This window comes from Mobula birostris, chromosome 1, assembly GCF_030028105.1.
Source record: "Mobula birostris isolate sMobBir1 chromosome 1, sMobBir1.hap1, whole genome shotgun sequence".
Classification (NCBI taxonomy): Eukaryota; Metazoa; Chordata; class Chondrichthyes; order Myliobatiformes; family Myliobatidae; genus Mobula; species Mobula birostris.
Genome location: NC_092370.1, coordinates 81,377,569 through 81,399,967, shown reverse-complemented (window position 1 = coordinate 81,399,967; position 22,399 = coordinate 81,377,569).

Here is a 22,399-nt window from a genome sequence, read left to right as displayed (position 1 = left end):
GTTTTATTTTATTTATTATTATTATTTTTCTCTCTGCTATATTATGTATTGCATTGAACTGCTGCTGCTAAGTTAACAAATTTCATGTCACATGCCGATGATAATAAACCTGATTCTTATTCTGAGATTACCTGTAGATCTCTGTCTTCCAGCCAATGGTGAAGATTTGCTGCAGAAGACATATCTCAAGTACATGTTTGACATGAGGAGAGAACTGCAAAAAGCTTATGAGCTAGCAGCAGTTTCTGCACCAAGCAAAACCAAGGAAACAAGAGGAGGTATGATCAAAATATTAGGTTCTCTCAATTGATGCCTGGAAAAAGTGTTTTAATAAGAAAATTTGGGGCTTCCGGGGAATAATAAGTTGACCAACCACTGGATGTCTACACCTTACATAGTGGAGAGCCAGACGCCAAATGTGCCAGTTTTCCTGGTGAAGGCAGAGGATGAGGATGGTCATGTCAAAATTCTCCATCGGAATCACCTTCTACTCCTTGGGCAGGAAGTATGTATTGACCCAGAGCCACACCTAGTAGGAGAACTCTGCACAGTAGGAGGAGAACAGAAAGCCTGACAACAGTGATTCCAGTGGAAAGACCTGAAAAGGGACCAATCACTGAGTACTGTTCAGACTGAGAGGATGAGGAAATGGGGGTGTGGTATGCTTTACCTTATGCAAACTCCCCAGGAATTGATGCAGAGATTTCTGAATCTCCCAGCCCTGACTTGGAGAGAATGGGCAGGACGACCGGTGGACAAGCAGATGTGACAATAGACAGTGAGGGGAATCTGGGCTCCATTATAATTGGGGATGAAGCTGAATTCAGTCAGGTAGCCAGGGGACCTGAGCAGCTGGAAAGTACAAGTGATAGACAGTCACAAGAAGGGCCTGAGGCTGCAGAAGCTAACAATGAGATAAGAAGGTCTCAGAGGGTCAGGAAACCCTAAGATAGGCTGTCATATGATGCAACAGAGAGTTGCGTCCATCCCAATAATGAGATATGTTACTGCCTTTTACAAACAGACTGGGGGGTGGGGGTCCTGGCAAGCAATCTGTGAGCCACATGGAGAGGATATTGATGGGCTCACAGAGTGCATCACTGATTTCATCAACTTCTGTGTGGACTGCAATGTTCCGACAAGAACTGTCCTTTGTTATTCAAATAACAAGCCATGGGTGACAAAGGACATTAAGGACATCCTGAACGCTAAAAAGAGGGCGTTTAGAGATGGAAATAGGGAGGAGCTGAGGGCAATACAGAGGGACCTGAAAGCCAGGATCAGGGAGGCTAAAGACAGGTACAGGAGGAAGCTTGAGTGGAAACTCCAGCAGAACAACATGAGAGAGGTCTGGAGGGGGATGAGGACCATCACTGGGTTCCAGCAAACTAGCAACAGAGGAGCTGAAGGCAGTGTGGACAAGGCCAATGAACTTAACCCGTTCTTTAACAGATTTGACATTGTGACCCCTGCCCATCCCCCACATGAGCCATCTGTTGTCGGCCCCCAATCAACACATGTTCCACTCTCCCCTCCTACCCCTCCTCACAGTCCCCCACCCTGCTCTCATGACTATACCCCTTCCCCAAACAAAACCACCACAGTGGGCTTCACAGCTGAACAGGTGAGAAGACAGCTGAAATGTCTCAACCCAAGCAAGGCTGCAGGACCGGATGGTGTCAGTACCAGGGTGCTCAAAGCCTGTGCCCCTCAGCTATGTGGAGTACTTCGCCATGTGTTCAACATGAGCCTGAGGCTCCGGAGGGTTCCTGTTCTGTGAAAGACGTCCTGCCTCGTCCCTGTGCCGAAGACGCGGCACCCCAGCAGCCTCAATGACTACAGACCGGTGGCATTGACCTCCCACATCATGAAGACCCTGGAGAGACTTGTTCTGGAACTGCTCCGGCCTATGGTGCAACTGTAACGAAAACCAATTTCCCCCGGGATCAATAAAGTATGACTATGACTATGACCATGACTAAATCAGCAAATTAATTTGAATACTGTGTTATTAATAATGGTTTAATAAGTTCCAAGGTCATGAGGACATGACTATTTTTGGTGGTGGTGGGGGGGGCAGGGAGAAGAATGTGATGCCCCAGTTAAGGTTTCTATTGCTATGCTGTGAGCTGTTTTATTTTAGTTTTCTGTAAAAGCAGTGAGTCCTGCTGGTAGTGTTTTGGTTCTGGCTAAAGATGAAGATCCACGTTGTTTAATTTAGGAATGGTGTGTCAGCCGATCAGGACAGTGGGATGGAAAAAAGGTTCTCCAGAGAGTTGGGCAGAGAGAGATTTCTGATGGATAGTAGTCAGAGTTTGTGGTCTTTGGCGGGAGATGTGGAGAGGATTGGATCAGTGAAGATGCCTGGAGAATCCTATTTGAAGGGAAGACCTTAATGGAAGGTGTGCTTAATGAGACGAAGGTGTGCTTAGTGCCAGAAGGGTAGTTCTGCCTGTGATTGGTGATGATAATTCAGCTCCATGAGTGAATTGGTACACCCAACTACTACAGACATGAGCAACTTTATTGTGCACTTTTAAACTGGTTTAACTGTAATAGGCCCTTTTATTATTTTTCTCCATTTCTTTTCTATTAACTGTTTGATAAAGCTGAAATTTGGTAAACGTACATTCTTTATAATTTTATGCTGGTGTGTGATCTGTCATTTCTGGTCTACTGATAACAGTGTAAGGGCAGTATTTACACAGCATTTGCTACAACCTGTGTCCCTTAATTGGAACATCCTAACTTTCCTGTTTGGTTGAGCCCCAAATCATACTGACCCTGGACGTATATTGTTTATGAAAGGTGGCCTTCTCACCATTGAGTCAAGTGGCTGTTAGCAGAGATAAGTAATGAGCCGAGTTTGTGTACGAGCCTCAGTAGGTGGGTTACAGTGGGAGGCCTTCCAACGTGAAATTTTAAGAGTACAAAGCTTGTATGTGCGTGTCAGAATAAAAGATGGAAGTAACAGGCTTTAGAAAGATTGGTTTTCAAGAGATATTGAGGCCCTGGTTAAGGAAAATAAGGAGGTGCACAGCAGGTATACCCAGGTAGGAACAAATGAGGTATTTATGGAATATAAGAATGCAAGAGAACACTTAAGAAAGAAATCAGGAGGGCTAAAAGGAGGCACGAGATTGCCATAGCAGACAAGGTGAAGAAGAATCCCAAGGGATTCTACAAATATGTTAAGAACAATAGGATTGCAAAGGACAAAATTGGTCCTCTGGAAGATCAGGATGGTAATCCATGCATGGAGGAAAAAGACATTAGTAATATTTCATGCATTTTTAAATCTGTATTTACTGGGAGATGGACAGAGTCTATAAAAGTGAGGCAAAGCAGCAGTGAGGTCATGGATCTTAAACAGATTACAGAGGAGGAGGTGTTTGCCATCTTGAGGCCAGTTAGGATGGATAAATCCCCAGAGCCTGACAAAGTGTTCCTTTGGACCTGTGGGAGGTAAGTTCAGAAATGGTAGGGGCCCTAGTAGAGATATTTAAATCATTCTTAGCGACAGGTAAGGTACCAGAGGATTGGAGGATAGCTAAGGTTGTTTTACTGCTTAAGAAAAGCTCTAAAAATAAACAGGAAATTATATCCCGGTGAGCCTGACATGAGTAGTGGGAAAGTTATTCGAAGGTATTCTGGGGGACTGGATATAAGGCCATGACCATAAGATATAGAAGCAGAAGTAAGCCATTTGGCCCATCGAGTCTGATCTGCCATTCAATCAAGGGCTGATCCAATTCTTCCAGTCGTCCCCACTTCCCTGCCTTCTCCCCATATCCTTTGATGCCCTGACTAATCAAGAACCTATCTATCTCTGCCTTAAATGCATCCAATGACTTGGCCTCCACAGCCGCTTGTGGAAACAAATTCCACAGATTTACCACCCCCTGACTAAAGTAATCTCTCTGCATCTCTGTTCTAAATGGGCCTCCTTCAATCCTGAAGTCATGCCCTCTTGTCCTAGAATCCCCTGCCATGGAAAATAACTTTGCCATATCTAATCTGTTCAGGCCTTTTAACATTCAGAATGTTTCTGAGATCCCCCCTCATTCTCCTAAACTCCAGGGAATACAGCCCAAGAGCTGCCAGACGTTCCTCATACAGTAACACTTTCATTCCTGAAAACATTCTCGTGAATCTTCTCTGAATCCTCTCCAATGTCATTCCATCCTTTCTAAAATAAGGAGCCCAAAATTGCACACAATACTCCAAGTGTGGTCTCACGAGTGCCTTATAGAGCCTCAACATCACATCCCTGCTCTTATATTCTATACCTCTAGACATGAATGCCTTCTGCACCACCTACTCAACCTGGAGTTTAACCTTTAAGGTATCCTGCACAAGGACTCCCAAGTCCCTTTGCATCTCTGCATTTTGAATTTTCTCCCCATCTTAATAATAGTCTGCCCATTTATTTCTTCCATCAAAGTGCATGACCATACACTTTCCATCATTGTATTTCATTTGCCACTTCTTTGACCATTTTCCTAAACTATCTAAGTCTCTCTATAGGCTTTCTGTTTCCTCAACACCACCTGCTCCTCCACCTATCTTTGTATCATTGGCAAATTTAGCCACAATTCCATTAATACAATAGTCCAAATCATTGACATACATCGTAAAAAGCAGCAGTCCCAACATCGACCCCTGTGGAACTCCAGTGGTAACCGGCAGCCAGCCAGAATGGGATCCCTTTTTTCCCACTCTCTGTTTTCTACAAATTAGCCAATGCTCCACCCATGCTAGTAACTTCCCTGTAATTCCATGGGCTCTTATCTTGCTAAGCAGCCTCGTGTGAGACACCTTGTAAAAGGCCTTCTAAAAATCCAAGTACACCACATCTACTGTTTCTCCTTTGTCTACCCTGCTTGTAATTTCCTCAAAAAATTGCATTAGGTTAGTCAAGCAGAATTTTCCTTTCAGGAAACCATGCTGGCTTTGGCCTATCTTGTCATGTGCCTCCACGTACTCTGTAATCTCATCCCTAACAATCAACTCCAACAACTTCTCAACCACTGATGTCAGGCTAACAGGTGTATAGTTTCCTTTTTGCTGCCTCCCACCCTTCTTAAATAGCAGAATATCATTGTTAATGCCTCCGCAATCTGTCCAGCTACTTCCTTTAGAACCCGAAGGTGCATTCCATCAGGTCCAGGAGATTTATCCACCCTCAGACCATTAAGTTTCCTGAGCACCTTCTCAGCTGTAATTTTCACCACACATACTTCACTTCTCTGATACTCTTGAATGTCTAGTATACTGCAGATGTCTTCCACTGCGAAGACTGATGCAAAATACGCATTCAGTTCTTCTGCCAGCTCTGCACCTCTGATTACAATATCTCCAGCATCATTTTCTATTGGTCTTATATCTACCCTCAACTCTCTTTTACCCTTTATATACTTAAAAAAGTTTTTCATCTCTTCTTTGATATTAGACACCAGCTTCCTTTCATAATTCATCTTTTCTTTCCTAATGATCTTCTTAGTTTCTTTCTGCACATTTTTAAAAGCTTCCCAATCCTCTATCTTCCCATTAGCTTTGGCTTCCTTGTATGCCCTCTCTTTTGCTTTTACTTTGGCTCTGACTTCACTTGTCAGCCACGTTAGTGTCCTTCTTCCATTTGAAAATTCCTTCTTGTTTGTAATATATATGTCTTGCATTCCCTCATATTTTGCAGAAACTCCAGCCATTGCTGCTCTGCTGTCCTTCCTGCTAGTGTCCCTTTCCAGTCAACTTTGGCCAGTTTCCCTCTCATGCCATTGTAATTTCCTTTATTCCACTAAAATACTGACACATTGGAATTCTCCTTCTCAAATTTTGAAGTGAACTCGATTATATTGTAATCACTGTTCCCTAAGGGTTCCTTAGCCTTAAGCTCTCTTATCACCTCCGGATCATTGCACAACACCCAATCCAGAACAGCTGATCCTCTAGTGGGCTCAACAACAAGCTGTTCTAAAAAGCCATCCCTTAAGATATTCTACAAATTCTTGAGGTCCAATACTGACCTGGTTTTCCCAAACCCAATCCACTTTCATGTTAAAATCCCCAACGATTATCATGACATTGTCCTTCTGACGTGCTTTTTCTTTCTCCTGCTGTAATTTGTAATCCACATCCTGGCTGTCATTTGGAGGCCTGTATACAATTGCTATTAGGGTCCTTTTACCCTTGCCATTTCTTAACTCAACCCATAGAGACTCTACACCTTCCGATCCTATGTCATCTCTTTCTAATGATTTAATATTATTTCTCATGCACAGGACCACAACACCTCCTCTGCCTACTAACCCATCTTTCCGGTACACCATATATCCTTGGACGTTCAGCTCCCAATGGCAGCCATCTTTTAGCCAAATTTCAGAGATAGCCACAATGTCATACTTGCCAATCTGTAGCTGAATTTCAAGATTGTTCATTTTATTTCTTATGATGCGTGCGTTCAAATATAAGACTTTCAGTCCAGTATTTGTTGCTTTCTGTTTTAACTGCACCATGCCTCTATTGCCCTGTAATTCATCCCACTGGCTGTGATTATGTCTCATCTCCTGCCTGTCCTTTCTATCATCTCTGTTGCATGCGGTCTTTGATTTATTTCTGTTTCCCCCTTCCTCAGCCCTATCACTCCGGTTCCCATCCCCCTGCCCAATTAGGTTAAACCCTCCGTAACAGCTCTACTAAACCTGCCTGCTAGGATATTAGGGTTCAGGTGTAACCTGTCCTTTATGTACAGCTCATACCTCCCCCAGAAGAGGCCCCAATGATCCAGGAACACAAAGCCCTGCCCCCTACTCCAGTCTCTCAACCGTGCATTAATATGCTGACCATGCTATTCTTACACTCGTTAGCATGTGGCACAAGGCAGCAATCCTGAGATTACTATCCCAGAGGTCCTGCTTTTCAGCTTCCTACCCAACTCACTGAATTCTCTCTTATGGGAATATGGGAGCATTTGGAAATACATGGAATCATTGGATATTGTCTGCACGGTTTTGTACATGGTAGGTCATGTCTAAATAATCTTATAGAGTTTTTGAAGAAGTTACCAGGAAAGTTGCTGAAGGTAAGGCAGTGGATGTTGACTACATGGATTTTAGCATGACATTTAACAAGGTCTGCATGGGAGGTTGTTCAAGGGGTTTCAGTCGCTTCGCCTTCTCGATGAGGTAGTAAATTGGATTAGACATTGGCTTTGTGGGAGAAGAGAGTGGCAGTAGATGGTTGTCTTTGACTGAAGGCTTGTGACAAGTGGAGTACCGCAGGGATTGGTGCTATGAATGTTGTTGTCTGTCATCTATATCAATAATCTAGATGATAATGTGGCTACTGGATCAGCAAATTTACTGATGACATCAAGATGGGAGTGTAGTGGACAGTGTGGAAAACTATTGGAGTTTGCAATGAAATCTGGAATAGCTGAAAAAATAGCAAATGGAATTTAATGAAGACAAATGCGAGGTGTTGCACTTATGTAGGACAAACCAGGATAGTCTTACACAGTGAATGTAGGGCATTGAGGTGTGTTGTAGAACAAAGGTACCTGTGTATACAGGTCCATAATTTATTGAAGGTGGCATCATAGGTAGATAGGGTTGTAAAGAAAGCTTTCGTCACATTGGCCTTCATAAATCAAAGTATTGAGTACGGGCGATGGGATGTTATGTTGAAGTTGTATAAGATACAGTTAGGCTTGAGTCATTCAGTTGTTCAGTTGATGGTTAAATTTTTGTCCATTTTTTCCAGATGAAAAGTTAGATTTATAACATAAACATGAGTTTCAACTTACTTAGTTACAGGATGAAAAATAACCAGATGTCATAAACATGTTGACATTTGGTTCAGTCAATTATTGGAGGCAGATGGATTAAAGTTCATAGTGAACTGTGTGTCCCATTTTACTTTCTTCAGAAGCTGAACAGAATATTTTGTTAAATTGTGATACAATGGATGTTTTTACACTTTAAGGTATCTTATACTGGTGTAAAGCCACACTATTCAGTGGAAGAGTATTCTTGTAAGATATGCTTCAATAAATTTATGATGTATCCAAATAATTGATGCATTTTTGCAAAGCTGTTCTATCCAAACCGCATGCTGCATTAATTTGTAAATGATGATAGCAAGTTCCACAATTTAAAGAATGCCATGTTGAAGAGATGATTCCAGAAACCTTTAAATAATCACACATCTGGCTCCATAGCCAAGTTGGGGACTGTGTTCCTACTTACAGTATATATGAAGTGTGAAGGAAAATGATCACAGTCAATATAAAAAGGCGCAGGACAAATGGAAAACGGATGAATTTTATTCCTAACCACATTGGACTATTTATTAAGACTGGGGACCCATTCTTATTGTACATCAACAAAAGAATTAACCCAAATGTTCCAACATAATTCATAAATCAAACAAAAACTCTTCTGTGTGTAGAGGATATTACATTAAGCAAAATTTGTCAATGGAAATTGGCTACAATCTCTATACACAATTTATTAACTTACTGAATTAGATTCTAGAAGCCTGAACTAACGATCTAGAGACTAGAGGTTAAATCCCACCATGTCAAAAGAGGAATTTCGAACTGGCTGATGAAATAAATCAACTATTTGTATGTATAATTGTGAATGTACCTTTAAGAACGAGGTGTATCAAGTGGCATAATTTATGATACAAAGCTGTACCAGCCATCGCTGTTACTTTATTGTTAACTGTCTTCAGTAAAGAATGCATTATTGGTGGCATATCCTTTTTGCTTGTCCAATATCATAACAACAAGGGCTTATGGCCACTGTAGGATCTGTAAGACTATCGGACAGTCTTTCAGAAATTATTGGATTCATTAAAGTTCTTCAGGGAAAGAAACCTGCTGCTTTACCTTATTTTACTATGGTTGAAAGGATTTTAAAACGTAATGCTCCCTGGTCAGTTAGTTGCATTCACCAATAGATAAAATAACAATCTTCAAATGAAGGGTAAACTTATTTTCTTAAAGCTTGAACAAAAACCTTCCAAAATGTCTTGGATCAAATGCTGTTTTACAGGAACATTCCTTAGCAACACACATAAAATGCTGGAGGAACTGGGCAGGTCAGGAAGTACACGTGGAAAAGAGTAAACAGTCGATGTTTTGGGTCAAGACCCTTCTTCAGGACATTCTTTGCTTCTTATATGAAACATCTATTTATGCATAATGAGAAGTAGCATTCTCAGTAATTCTTGGAACTTATTCATTCCATCGTACACACACAGACCAACATAGAAAGATATGCACAAAGTTGATACATCCATGCTTTTGTCAGAGCTTTTAAGGAAATACTGCATACCACCACTGTGTTATATGTAAAATGAATGAACATGTATGGCAGGTGGGGTAAAAGGCACTATTTCAAGTAAGTAAGTTTGTATTTGACTTCAAAAGATTTGAATGAGGATGTAAGATTATGACCAGTTTTGATGAGATAAGGGGGTTGGGTTGGGATACTTATTCCAACAATAAGTATCTTTAAATGTGCTTCACATCTGCTGAACACGTTGATATGGCCTAGAGTGAGGGAATCACTTTTTAGAAGTGTTTTCCTTCTTACAACAATACCTGTCAGTATAGAAAATGGGGATGCAAGAGATTGCAAATGCTGGAACCTGGAGCAAAAAAAAAAGCTGCTGGAAGAACTCAGCAGGTTAGGCCGTATCTGTGGCAGGAAACGGACAGTCATCATTTTGTTTCGAGACCTGATCAGCTGACTCCAAATGAAAGGTTTTGACCTGAGATGTTGACAGAAACTTTCCCTCCACAGATGTTGCCTGACTGAAGGTTTCTAACTTCTCAATTCACTAAGTAAAGCAGGTCTATAACTTCTCAATTCCCTAAAACTCAGTTGAGGAAAATCTGAAATAGAAATCACATAAAATAGATTTTACACTTGCTTTTACCAAAAAGTGAATGCATGGAGGCTTTTTTCCCCTCAGTTCCTCCAGCAGTTTGTTGCAGTATAGAAAATACCTGGTTGTTTGTGAATTTCATTCAATGGAACTTCAAAACTTGTGACAAAGACAAGTAAAGCAGGTTTATAACTTCTCAATTCCCTAAAACTCAGTTGAGGAAAATCTGAAATAGAAATCACATAAAATAGATTTTACCACTTGCTTTTACCGAAAAGTGAATGCATGGAGGCTTTTTTCCCCTCAGGTTGGGTAAGACTAGAACTAGAGGTCAAAGGATTAAGGTGAGAGGTGAAATATTCAAGGGGAAGCTGAGGGAAAACTTCTTCACTCAGATGGTGGTGTTAGTGTGGAATGAGCTGCCAGTGGATGTGGTAGATGTGGGTTCAAATGTAAGAGAAGTTTAGAAAGGTTAATGGACGACAGGGTTTTGAAAGGATATGGTCTTGGTGAAGGTAGATGGGACTATGCAAAAGATCAGGTCGGCATGGACTGGATGGGCTGTGATATACCATTTGTCTAAAAGATCAAAAATCCCCTCAGTTTTATGGTTCAACCAAGACAAAGGAAAGGAAAAAAATAATGGGTGAAGAAATATAGTATGAGGTTTCAGTGGCAAATTATGTTAATAGAAGTAAAGTGTAATGCCCTGTTATGCTGTAGTCATTTCACTTAGCAGTTCTCTAAGAGCAGTCTGTTCTGCTTTCACCCTGTCTGGGTTATTGTTGAAGATAAGGGATGATGAGGAATGTGTGCCACCTAATTAGAATGGTGGAACTGGGGAGAGGTTTTTTTTTAGTGAGGGACATTAAGGTTGGTCTTGGGTCTTTGGTTTGGCGGGAGATGAAGAGAGAAAACGCTGGGGAGAACCGGTCGTAGGATATGACCTAGTGGGAGGCCCATTCGTTCAAGGTAGATTGCAAGTGACGCTCGGAAGGTGATGTGTGCTTTCACGCTGACCGAGAGCCCAGCACATGAGTGACAGAGAAGTTCAAGGTGAGCTCCAACTTGTGCACATTTGACTGTTTAATTAAAATGAGCTCTTTTCTTTTTGTTGTTCTTTGCTAACCCATTAATTATGTTAAGATTCATGAATATAATTCCTTTAATTGAATGCAGTGTACTGTCAGTTATTTGGTGGCACTGAATTATAACAGGGTAGCAAATGACACAGCATCCACACAAACTGGGGTTTGAGGTGGGAGAGCCAATTCAATCTCATGAGTTTGGCAGGACGGGAGAGTGTCTTCCCTAGACTTTCATAGCCAAGAAAACCGGGGGGGGGGGGGGTTCACTAGGCAAAAGAATCTGATTTGCTAACCAGCAATGAACTACGATATAAACAAGGATGTTATTGGCACTGGAGTGCTTGAGTTTTAAGTGGAGGCTTGATAGGCTGGGACTTTTTTTTTCCCAGGAACGAAGAAGGTTGAGGAGTGACCTGTAGAGGTTTATAAAATCATGAGAGGAGTAGATAAGACAGATGATCACAGTCTTTTTTCCCAGGCAGGGAAGCCCAAAACTAAAGGCTATATGCTTAAGGTAAGAGGGGAAAATTTTCAAAAGTGTTGAGGTTTTTTTTCACACAGAGGATGTGGTGGAGGCTGGTACAATTAAAATGCTAAAAAGAGATTTGGACAGGTACATGGATAAGAAAGGCCAAGAGGGACATGGGCCAAATGGAGACCAATGGGACGATCCGAGATGAACATATTGGTTGACATGAAAGAGTTGGGTCTCAGAGTTTGTTTCTGTGCCACCTAACTCTATGACTCATGATCTTGAACCTTCCTCAATGAGCCAGTGGTGAAGGAATCATTATGTCAAGTTAAGATAACAGAATTAAAAAATCATTGTTGGGTGGATATACTAAACAGGTGATACAGCTATTGGGTGTGTGTGTTGTACTTTATAAGTGAATCCCACTGAAATCAAGAACTGATAGCTGACACCAGGTGACATGGTAAAAGTAGTACAGCTCTCACCACAGAGATCGTTAGCTTGTGTGGGAAGTGATAAACTCTGTTGCTTTACTGCTGATCTCAAACATTTGAAAAAGATAAAGATTAGCTTTTTTGTGACATGTACATCGAAACATTGAAACACACAGCGAAATGTATTGTTTTCGTCAAATCAAATAAACGAGATTGTGCCAGGCAAGTGTTGCACACTTCTGGCACCAACATAGCATGCCCACAACTCATTAACCGTAACTGTACATTTGGAATGTGGCAGGAAACCTGCAAAGTCATGGTGATAATTTACAAACCCATTACAGACAGCGCCAGATTGAGCCCTGATCTGTAATTGCTATAGAGTGATGAACTGATTGCTACACCACTGTGCCAACTGTTGTCCATTGACTTTGCTCACAAAATTCTGGAGGAACCCAGCTGGTCAGGCAGCATCTATGGAAATGAATAAAGAGTCAACGTTTTGGACCGAGACCCTTTATCAGTCCAGCATCTAGTGTGTATTGCTCTGGATTTCCAGCATCTGTAGGATCTCATATGCTTACAATGATAGTTCTGTCTCTAGATATTAATCTAGTAAATCAAAAGTTGAAGAATAATTATTTCATGCTTGCAAGTTGCCAGCAGTTTGCATATATTTAACATATTTAACACCATTAACCACCATTTACTTAATTCACCGTCAAGGGTACGTAAAAGTAGAGAAGGAGAAACAGGAGCATGAAGACCCTGAATGCTATGTACAAGATGAGGGAAAGGAATCTGGTTTGCACTTTACTGTCACCTGCTACCCTTTCACTGTAACATTTATGATGCTTACACAACCTCCTCCATAAATTAAATTCATGCTCTGTCTTCATGATGCAAAAAATATTTGTCATGAAGATCTGAAATAAAAACTGAAAATATTTTAAGTACAATGCATTTGTCCTAATCTGAAAAAAAATGTTTTATATAGAGTCATAGAGTTAACCAGCACTGAAACGAGCCCTTCAGCCAACTTATCCATGCTGATTGTGCCTTCCTGAACTAGACTCATTTGCCCATAACTCTCTAAACCTTCCCTATCAATAAGCTTGCCAAAGTGTCTTTTAAATGTTGTAATTGTAACCAACTCTACCACATCCTCAGTCAACTTGGTCCATTACCCACTACTCTTGGTATGAAAAACTTGCCCCTCAGCTTCTGTTCCCCTCTTATCTTAAACCTATGTCCTCTAATTTTAGAGTCCCCTAGGCTGAGAAAAGAGTGTAACAATCCCTATTATCAATGCCCCCCTCCATTTGAAAATCTCTATAATCTCTATAAAGCTGTCCTAGCCTGTACAGTCCCTCCTCATAACACAAGCTTGCAACATCCCTGTGAATCTTTACTCTCTCTAGCTTAATCACATAATTCCTGTTGTATGGTGACTAGAACTGCATACAGTACTCCAGGTGTGGTCTTACCAAAGACTTATACCACTGTTAACATGACTTCCAAACTCCTGTATTGAATGCCCCATCCGATGAAACCAAGTGTGCCATACGCATCCCTCAACACTTAGGCTACCTGTGTCGCCATTTTCAGGGAACTTCTGCAGGTATTTGGGTGAGATCTTTGATAGGATTGTTAAGATTGGGGGAAATCATTTCCTATCTGCACAAATGATGATTAAACTCTCAAATAATCCTACAGTGTTTTTCATTTTTCCTTAAAAGGAATTTTGCCATCTCTCCTTCATCTGGCCAGACCACCTGATATTGGTGAGACTTAGTTCATGAACAATGCAGGTTGAATAGTAAGTAATGGCCTTGCCAGTAATGTTCAATTGCATGAATTAGTAAAGTATAAAATTAAAAGCATTATTTATTAGAATTCCAACTATCCGACACCCTTTGGATATTGGTACTGCTGGACTAGCAGATTTTCCTGATTATTAGATCAATAGAATCAGAAAAAATTACAGCACAGAAACAAGCCCATTGGCCCATCTAGTCTGTGCCAACCATTGAAACGGACGACTTCCTTTGGCTTGCTCTGGGACCATAGCCCTCCATACACCTACCATCCATGTACCTAGCTGAACTTCTCTTAAATGTTGAAATCAAACTTGCATGCACCACTTACGCTGGCAGCTTGATCCACACTCTCACGACCCTCTGAGTGAAGAAGTTTCCCCTCATGTTCCCTTTAAACTTTTCACCTTTCACCTTTAACCTTTAACCCATGACCTCTAGTTGTCATCCCATCCAACCTCAGTGGAAAAAGCCAGCTTGCAATTCCCGTATCTGTACTCCTCATAATTTTGTATACCTCTATCAAATCTCCCCTCAATGTATTATGTTTCAAGGATTAAAGTTCTAACCTATTCAGTCTTTTCTTATAATCCAGTCCCTGCAACATTCTTGTAGGTTTTCTTTGTACTTTTTCAGCCTTATTTACATCTTTCCTCTAGGTAGGTGATCAAAACTGCACACAGTACACCACATTAGGCCTTACCAACATTATATACAACTTCAACACAACATTCTATCTCCTATACTCGATACTTTGATCTATGAGGGCCAATATGCCAAAAGCTTTCTTTATGACCTTATCTACCTTTGATGCCACTTACAATAAATTGTAGACCTGTATTCCCAGATCACTTCATTCTACAGTATCCTCAGTGCCCTTCTGTTCACTGTGTAAGACATACTCTGGTTGATCCTACATAAGTGCAACACCTTGCACTTGTCTGCATTAAATTCCATCAGCCACTTTTTCAGCCCATTTTTCAAGCTGGTCCTTTTGCAAGCTCTGATAGTCGTCCTCACTGTCCACTACACGCCCAGTCTTGGTGTCATCCACAAATTTGCTGATCCAGTTAACTACATTATCGTCTAGATTGTTGATAAAGATGACAAACAACAATGGACTCAGCACTGATCCCTGAGGTACTCAGCACTGATCCCTGAGGTACTCCACTAGTCACAGGCCTCCACTCAGAGATGCAACCATCTACTACCACACTCTGACTTCTTGCACAAAGCAACTACCTCATCGTGAATGCCTAGCAACTGAAACTTCTTGACTAACTCGCATGTGGGACCTTGTCAAATGCCTTGCTAAAATCCATATAGACAAATTCACTGCCTTGCCTTCATCAACTTTCCTGGTAACTTCCTTGGAAAACTCAGTAAGATTGCTTAGGCATGACCTACCATGCATGAAGCCATGCTGACTATTACTAATCACTCCATGTTTTTCGAAATACTTATATAACCAGTCCCTTTCCAATAATTTTCCACTACTGTTGTCAGGCTCACTGAGCTAGTTTCCTGGTTTATTTTCAGAGCCTTTCTTATAGAGTAGAACAACGTTGACTATCCTTTAATCCTCTGGTACATCTGCTGTGCTAAGGATGATTTAAATATCTCTGCTAGAGCCCTGCAATTTTTGAATTTATCTCCCACAGGGTCCAAGGGAGCACTTTGTCAGGCCCTGGGGATTTATTTAACCGAATTTGTCTCAAGACGGCAAACACTACCACTTCTGTAGTCTGTATAGGGTTTCTGAATTTCCAAGTAAATATAGATGCAAAAAAGGCATTGAAGATCTTTTGGCTTCACACATGGATTACTATTCTGATCTTCCAGAGACCAATTTTGTCCCTTGCAAAGCCCTTGCTCTTAACTTATCTGTAGAATCCCTCACCTTGACTGCTAAGCCAACCTCATGCCTCCTTCAGCCCTCCTGATTTCTTTCTTAAGTGTTCTCTTGCACTTCTTATACTCCATAAGTATCTCATTTGTTCCTACCTGTCTTTCTTGCTATGCAACTCCATTGATTTCTTAACCATGGCCTTACTATCTCTTGAAAATCAATGTTCTCTAAATCTGTTATCCTTGCCTTTTATTCTGACAGGCACATACAAGCTTTGCACTCTCAAAGTTTTACTTTTGAAGGTCTCCCACTTACCAAGTACAGCTTTGCCAGGAAACAACCTATCCCATTCCACACTTGCCAGATCCTTTCTGATACCATCAGAATTGGCTTTTCTCCAGTTTAGAATCTCAATCTGTAGATCAGATTTTCCACATTTACTTTGAAACTAATGGCATTATGATCACTCAATCCAAAGTGTTCTCCTACACAAACTTCTGTCACTTGCCCTGTCTCATTCCTTAATAGCAGATCAAGTATTGCACACTCACTTGTTGAGACTTCTAAATAGTTATTAAGGAAACTTTCCTGAACACTTTTGAAAAATAAACTCTTCTCAGGCTTCCAGGGGACAGGTATCAATTATAACTGATGTTTCAATGACAAACTCTGCCATCTTCTTCAGGGATGATGCCTGGGCAAGTCCAGTCTGTCCTTCTTGATTGGTTAGTCCTCATCCAGTCAGATTTCTGTTCTCTCACCATGTTTACAATCAAATTCCAGTTCTTACTTGGAGCAAGACCTTCATCTCTGTTAGAAATCTTTTTCATTAGTTTTATTTCGATGGCTTCCTTTACCGGGCAGTCCCAAAAGCCATTGTTTTGTGCCATCAACATCAATCTGAGGGATCCTGCTGTAGAATGTTGTAGGTGGCATCACCCAGAATCTGTTGGACCTTCATGTCATATTCCTCCAAGGACATCAGGACCACTGTGACTGGGTTTTGTCATTGTGCACCACAGAAAACATTCTGTCTAGATGCATAACAGTCTGAAATGGTAACTGCTCTGCACTTGACCACAAGAAGCAGCTGAGAGTTGTGGCACAGCTCGGCACATCATGGAAACCAGCTCCCCCTCTATGGACCCTGTTTATGTATTTCCTGATGCTTCAGTAAAGCAGCCAAAATAATCAAAGCCTTGAAGCATATACCACCAGGCTCAGGGACAGCTTCTACCCACAGTTATAAGAATAATAAATAGTTCCCCCATAAGACACAATGGACTCTTAACTGCACAGTCTATCTCTTTATAATCTTGCACTTCATCATTTGACTGCACAGCACTTTCTCATAGTTAGTGATACACTGTGTAATAAATTGATCTACCTATATGAAGAGTATGCAAGACATACTTTTCACTGTATCTGTGACAATAATAAACCTATTCCAATTCCAGTGAGCCTGTGAGTTTAAAGAGAGCAAGAAATAAACAGCAATCCAAACTTCAAACCTAGCCACAATTCTGCACACTTTCCTGACCTTAAGCCTGGCTGCAGCCAAACCCACAGCCCACAGTTCTAACCTCTGATTGGCTGTACTTTGGATCCAAGTTTGATCCACACATCTCATTTGCAGTCTGAAACCCAGATCACATTCTGGACTAATGAGTAAGTCAGATGTCAAACCATCACGATTTCTGAACAAGTGAAGTTTATTAGATTACTGAAGTTTTACTGTAATTGTTTCTCTCTCCTGAGCTGTTATTTTTCTTTCTCTCCAGGTACCTACGTATAATTAAAATGAGAATTATCAGATGAAAGTAATACTGTGATGAGCTTCCAGGAATGGTCAACAATTTCTACAAAACTATGTCTAGAAAACACTGCCAGGGTGGTGGTAGAGGCTGGTGCACAAAGTACATTTTAGAGACTCTTAGATAGACACATGAATGTAAGAACAAAAGAGAGTTATGGGTTGTGTGGGGGGAGGGGTTAGTTTGATCATGTGGTAGATTTACTGTATTCTGATTGGCATATCCTGGGCCTAAGGGCCTGTACTGTACTGCACCGTACTGTGCATGTTCTATGCCTTACTGGACATTACCTCAGAAATATTCTCTCTAGGTACAGCTGTGATGTTCTCCCTATTAATGACACAGTACCTCCACCTCTTTTACCTCCAGCTCAATCATGTCTGTAGCATCTGCCACTGCATCAGTCTAATTTTGCTCTGCTCCTGAACAACTGCAGCACATGTTTGGTGATCTTCCATAGAGCTTTATTAATATGCAATTTTAAAAGAGCTACAATGAAATGGCCTGCCATAACACAGCTCACAGACTTCTTTCTTGATCTGTATTATATGCACTATAAATAGAGGGTTAGTTGTTGAATCTTCTCTGTATTTGAGGACTGTCCTAGAAATGTGCTTATTTTTCCGATCAGTGACCTCCATCATTTAGGTTCCTAATGTTTATTTTTGTAATTTGATGATTGCACTCAACTTTCAGGACATTTTTACGGCTCACGTACCCCTTATTCCACATGCATTTTAATGACTGAATTGTAAGGATTATGAATTATCCCCACATGCTTTGATGAAGAAATAAAAATAGCATTATCTTAATTCTTCAAAGATAAGGTTTTTTTTTGTACTTTGTGGGACAAAATAACACCTCTCACATTGAGGAAGATGGAGACTATTTACAGGAATGTAAAAAAAATGGAAAAGTAAACTTAAATCATTACCAGAATATTATATACTTTAGGAAAACAGGACCATAAAGTTTAGCTTCTGTTGCAAAGGTTGCCTTCATAGTGAAAAAATGAACAAATATTTACATTGTATTTTACAATATATCAAGATAGTCTAAAAACATCAGACAATTTGTCCATAAAAGAGTAAAGCATTTGTCCTCTCAAGCTTGCTCTACCATTAGTAGAATCTCAACTCATCCCACATTGCTCAGCTCCATGTTCCTGTACTTTCCTTGTATTGTCCTTTTTATTATCTGTCTTATCCTTTAAATACCATCAAAGGTTCTTCCCCTACAGATTTCTGCAATAAGGATTTCCAAAGACTTGAAATCCCTCTGAGCCAAAATTCTTCCTACTCTCAGTCTTGAAAGGACACCTTCAGCCCAACTCAATCAAGTAGATCAAGTTGCTTGTCTGAGCTAGTCCCATGTGCCTGCATTTGACCCATATCCTCTTAAATCTTTCCTATCCATTTATCTATTTGAAAGTCTTTAAAATGTTGTAATGATACCCACCTCTACCCCTTCCTCCGGCAGCTCATTCCAAATATTAACTACACGCTGTGTAAAGAAATTCCTCATTAAGTCTTTCGCATATCTCACTTTAAATCTTTGCCCTCTAGTTTTAGATTTTCCTAACCTGTGAAAAAGACTGGCATTCACCTTATCTCTCCTTCCTATGGCTCTATAAATTGCTATAAGGTCACTCCTCTGCCTACTTCACTCCAAGGAAAAATGGCTCCAGTCTATCCAGCCTCTCTTCATAAATCCAGCCCTCCAGTCCCATCAACATTCTTCTCAATTTTCCTGCACTCTCTCTAGCTTAATCACACTGTTCCTACCATATGCCTACTAGAACTGTACACAATGTTCCAGCTGCAGTCTCACTATTGAGTGAAACAACTGCTCTAACCCTTGTACTCAGTGTCCTGTTTGATGAAAGTAAGCAGGCTATATGTCTTCTTCATATGTCACCACTTTGAGGGAAATACGTACTTGTACCACTCGGTCTCTCTGTTCTACAACACTGTCCAAGACTTTGCCTTTTACTGTGTAAGCCTGCTCTTGTTTAACTTACCAAATTACAACACTTCCCACTTGTCTGAGTTGAATTCCATCTGTCATCGCTTGACCCATTTTCTCAGATGATCTCTTGTAATCATCCCTTTCCTTGCTATTTTGCCCTCATAGTTTACTTCCTCTTACTTTAATATCTTGGATTATGAATTTATCCTGGTCTTTAGGTCTACCATTAACTTTCACTTCTTTATGCCTTTTCTCTTTCAATTTAATACCCTCAATTTCCATATTTAGCTATGGTTGATTCATTCCTTCCTTTGAAAATTTTCCTCCATACTGAGGTATATTTTGTCGAGTGTCATATCTCCTTAAATGTTTGCTTTGTTTTTCTCCTGATTACTTTTAGAGTCATAATGTTAGAAAGTGTAGCAGCACCATAAACAATAATAAATGTAGGTTATCAGAATCAGAATTGGACTCATTATCACAGTTTCATATGACACAAAATTTGTTGCTTTGTGTAGTACAAAGGTATAAAATTACAATAAATTACAAAATAAATAAATAATGCAAAAAAGGGATAATGAAGTAATGTTCATGGACAATTACACAGCCATTAGAAATCTGATGGTGGAGGGGAAGAAGCTGCTTATGGATTACTGAATGTGGGTTTTCAGCCTCCTATACTTCCTCCCTGATGTTAGTAATAAGAAGACGGCATGACCTGGATGATGAGGGCCTTTATTGATGGATACTGCCTTCCTGAGGCATTGTCTCTTGAAGATGTCTTTGAAGGTTGTGGCTATGATGGAGCTGGCTGAGCCTACAACCCTCTGTAGCCTCTTATAATCCTGTACATCAGAGCGTCCATACCAGGCTGTGATGCCAACAATCAGAATGCTCTGCATTGTACATCCATAGACATTTGCAAGGGCTTTTGATGCCATCTCAAATCTCCTCCAGCTCCTAATGAGACAGAGCTGCTAGTGTGCCTTCTTCATGATTCCTTTACTGTGCTGGGCCCAAATTCATGATGGTTTCCTTGGTTTTGCTGATGTTGAGTGCAAGGCTGTTGTTGTGACACTACTCAACTGCCTGATATACTATGTGACCTGTACCCCTCTTCATCAGCGTCTGAGATTTTGACAGAGGAGTCATCAGTGAATTTACAGATAGTGTTTGGCATACAGTCATGAATGAGGAGAGTGGAGCAATGGGTTAAGTACCCAGTCTCGAGGTATGCCTGCGTTGATTGTCAACCAGGAGGAGATGTTATTACTGATCTGTCTCCCAATGAGGAAGTCAAGGATCCTGATGCAGAGGCCTGTGTTTAGAAGCTTGGTGATTAATACTGAGGGGTGATAATATTGAACACTGAGCTGTAATTCATAAATCAGCCTGCTGTATATTTTGCTGTTGTCTAGGTGCTCCTAAGTGATAATGCATCCAGCTTAGACCTGATGTGGCAGTAGGTGAATTGCAGTACGTACAGGTCCTTGCTAAGGCAAGAGTTAATTCTGGCCATAAACACCCTCTCAAAGCACTTCATTACAGTAGATGTGAGTGCTACCAAGTGATAGTCATTGAGGCAGCTCATTCTGCTCTTCCTGGGAATTGGCATGATTGGCCCTTTGAAGCAGGTGGGAACTTCAGACCTTGGTACTGAGCAGATCAAGATTGGCTTGAACACTCCAGCCAGTTGGTTGGTACAGTTTTTCATTACCTGGCCAGGTATACAATTGGGATGGTTGATGTTCTGACATTGGACTCCAAGACAGAGATCACAGAATTGCCAGGTGCTGTGGGGATTTTCACGGGAGTAATGTTACTCTCTCTTTCAAAGTGTGTACAAAAGTCATGGAGCTCACTGGGGAGTGAAGCATCACTGCCAAATATGCTGTTAGGTTTTGCCTTATAGGAATAATAGCATGCAAGCCCTGCCACAGCTCTCATGCATCCGATTGTGTATCTAATTCCACACAGAACTGCCTTTTTTGCTCTCATGAAATATAACGTTTTCTTGTTCTAATTATAGTAGAAGCTTGGTTCCATGTTTTAGTCATGGGCCAATACCAAAGCAGAAACCAGGTCAACTCTTTATTAAACTGTATATTTGACTGCATGAATTTGTTTCTTTACAGAATGTTGGTTGAAGAATAAATGACAAATAATCTTGGTAGTACAAAACAGTGCTGTCATATTGCAATGCAATGTGGAGTGATAAGACGTAGCTTCCTGACTATTGTTTTCAATTTTTTGAACCTCTGGTATTCAGGTTGCTGCTATATGCTCTACTTAATACTTGTTATTTGACAGGACTTGATTTCTTCACCTACAGCATATGACTTTGCTCCACTGTCCTTCTCTATCACCATGCTGAATACCCTTCCAAACTACCTCATCTTCCAATTCACATCTACATCCAATTTCCCCTACCCTCCCGGTCAAGCATGTTACCATCCCCCAGAATCAATTTAAAATTCAATACTCTCAGAGGATGATCATTTCCTGAATTTTCTGTATCTATTTCAAATTTTCAGAATCCACATCATTTGCCCTTGATAATTTCAAATAATGATTTAGCTTCAACCATTAATACATTCTCTATAAAATTATTATATCTTTATTTGTCACTTATTCCTTTTCGTAATTTAATCTCTCTAGCCTTCAACCCTAACTTCACATTTCCCTTTTGTTTTCACCTCTCAATCTTGAAACTGCTTTCCTAATACTGTTAAAGGAGTCAAAATGTTCCAAGTGAAGAATGATACCAACCTACTGCATATTTTTGCTGTTTCAGATATCACATAAGTTCATTTTCCCCGCAATCACATCTTCTACATCTCTCCTACAGATGCAGACCCTTATGATTCCATTATTTCCTGCAGTTCCATGACCCTGACACTCAGTGGGCCCTTCCACACATTGCTAGTTTGCCTGAGACTTCTAAAAATGGAAGTGTCCTGGATGGTGTTGTGACCTGGGGAGAAAAGGGAAAGGTAGGGTATTAAAAGAAAATTCTTGAAATGTTGTTTGAATAGTTATTGAAATATCATTGCTGGCGAT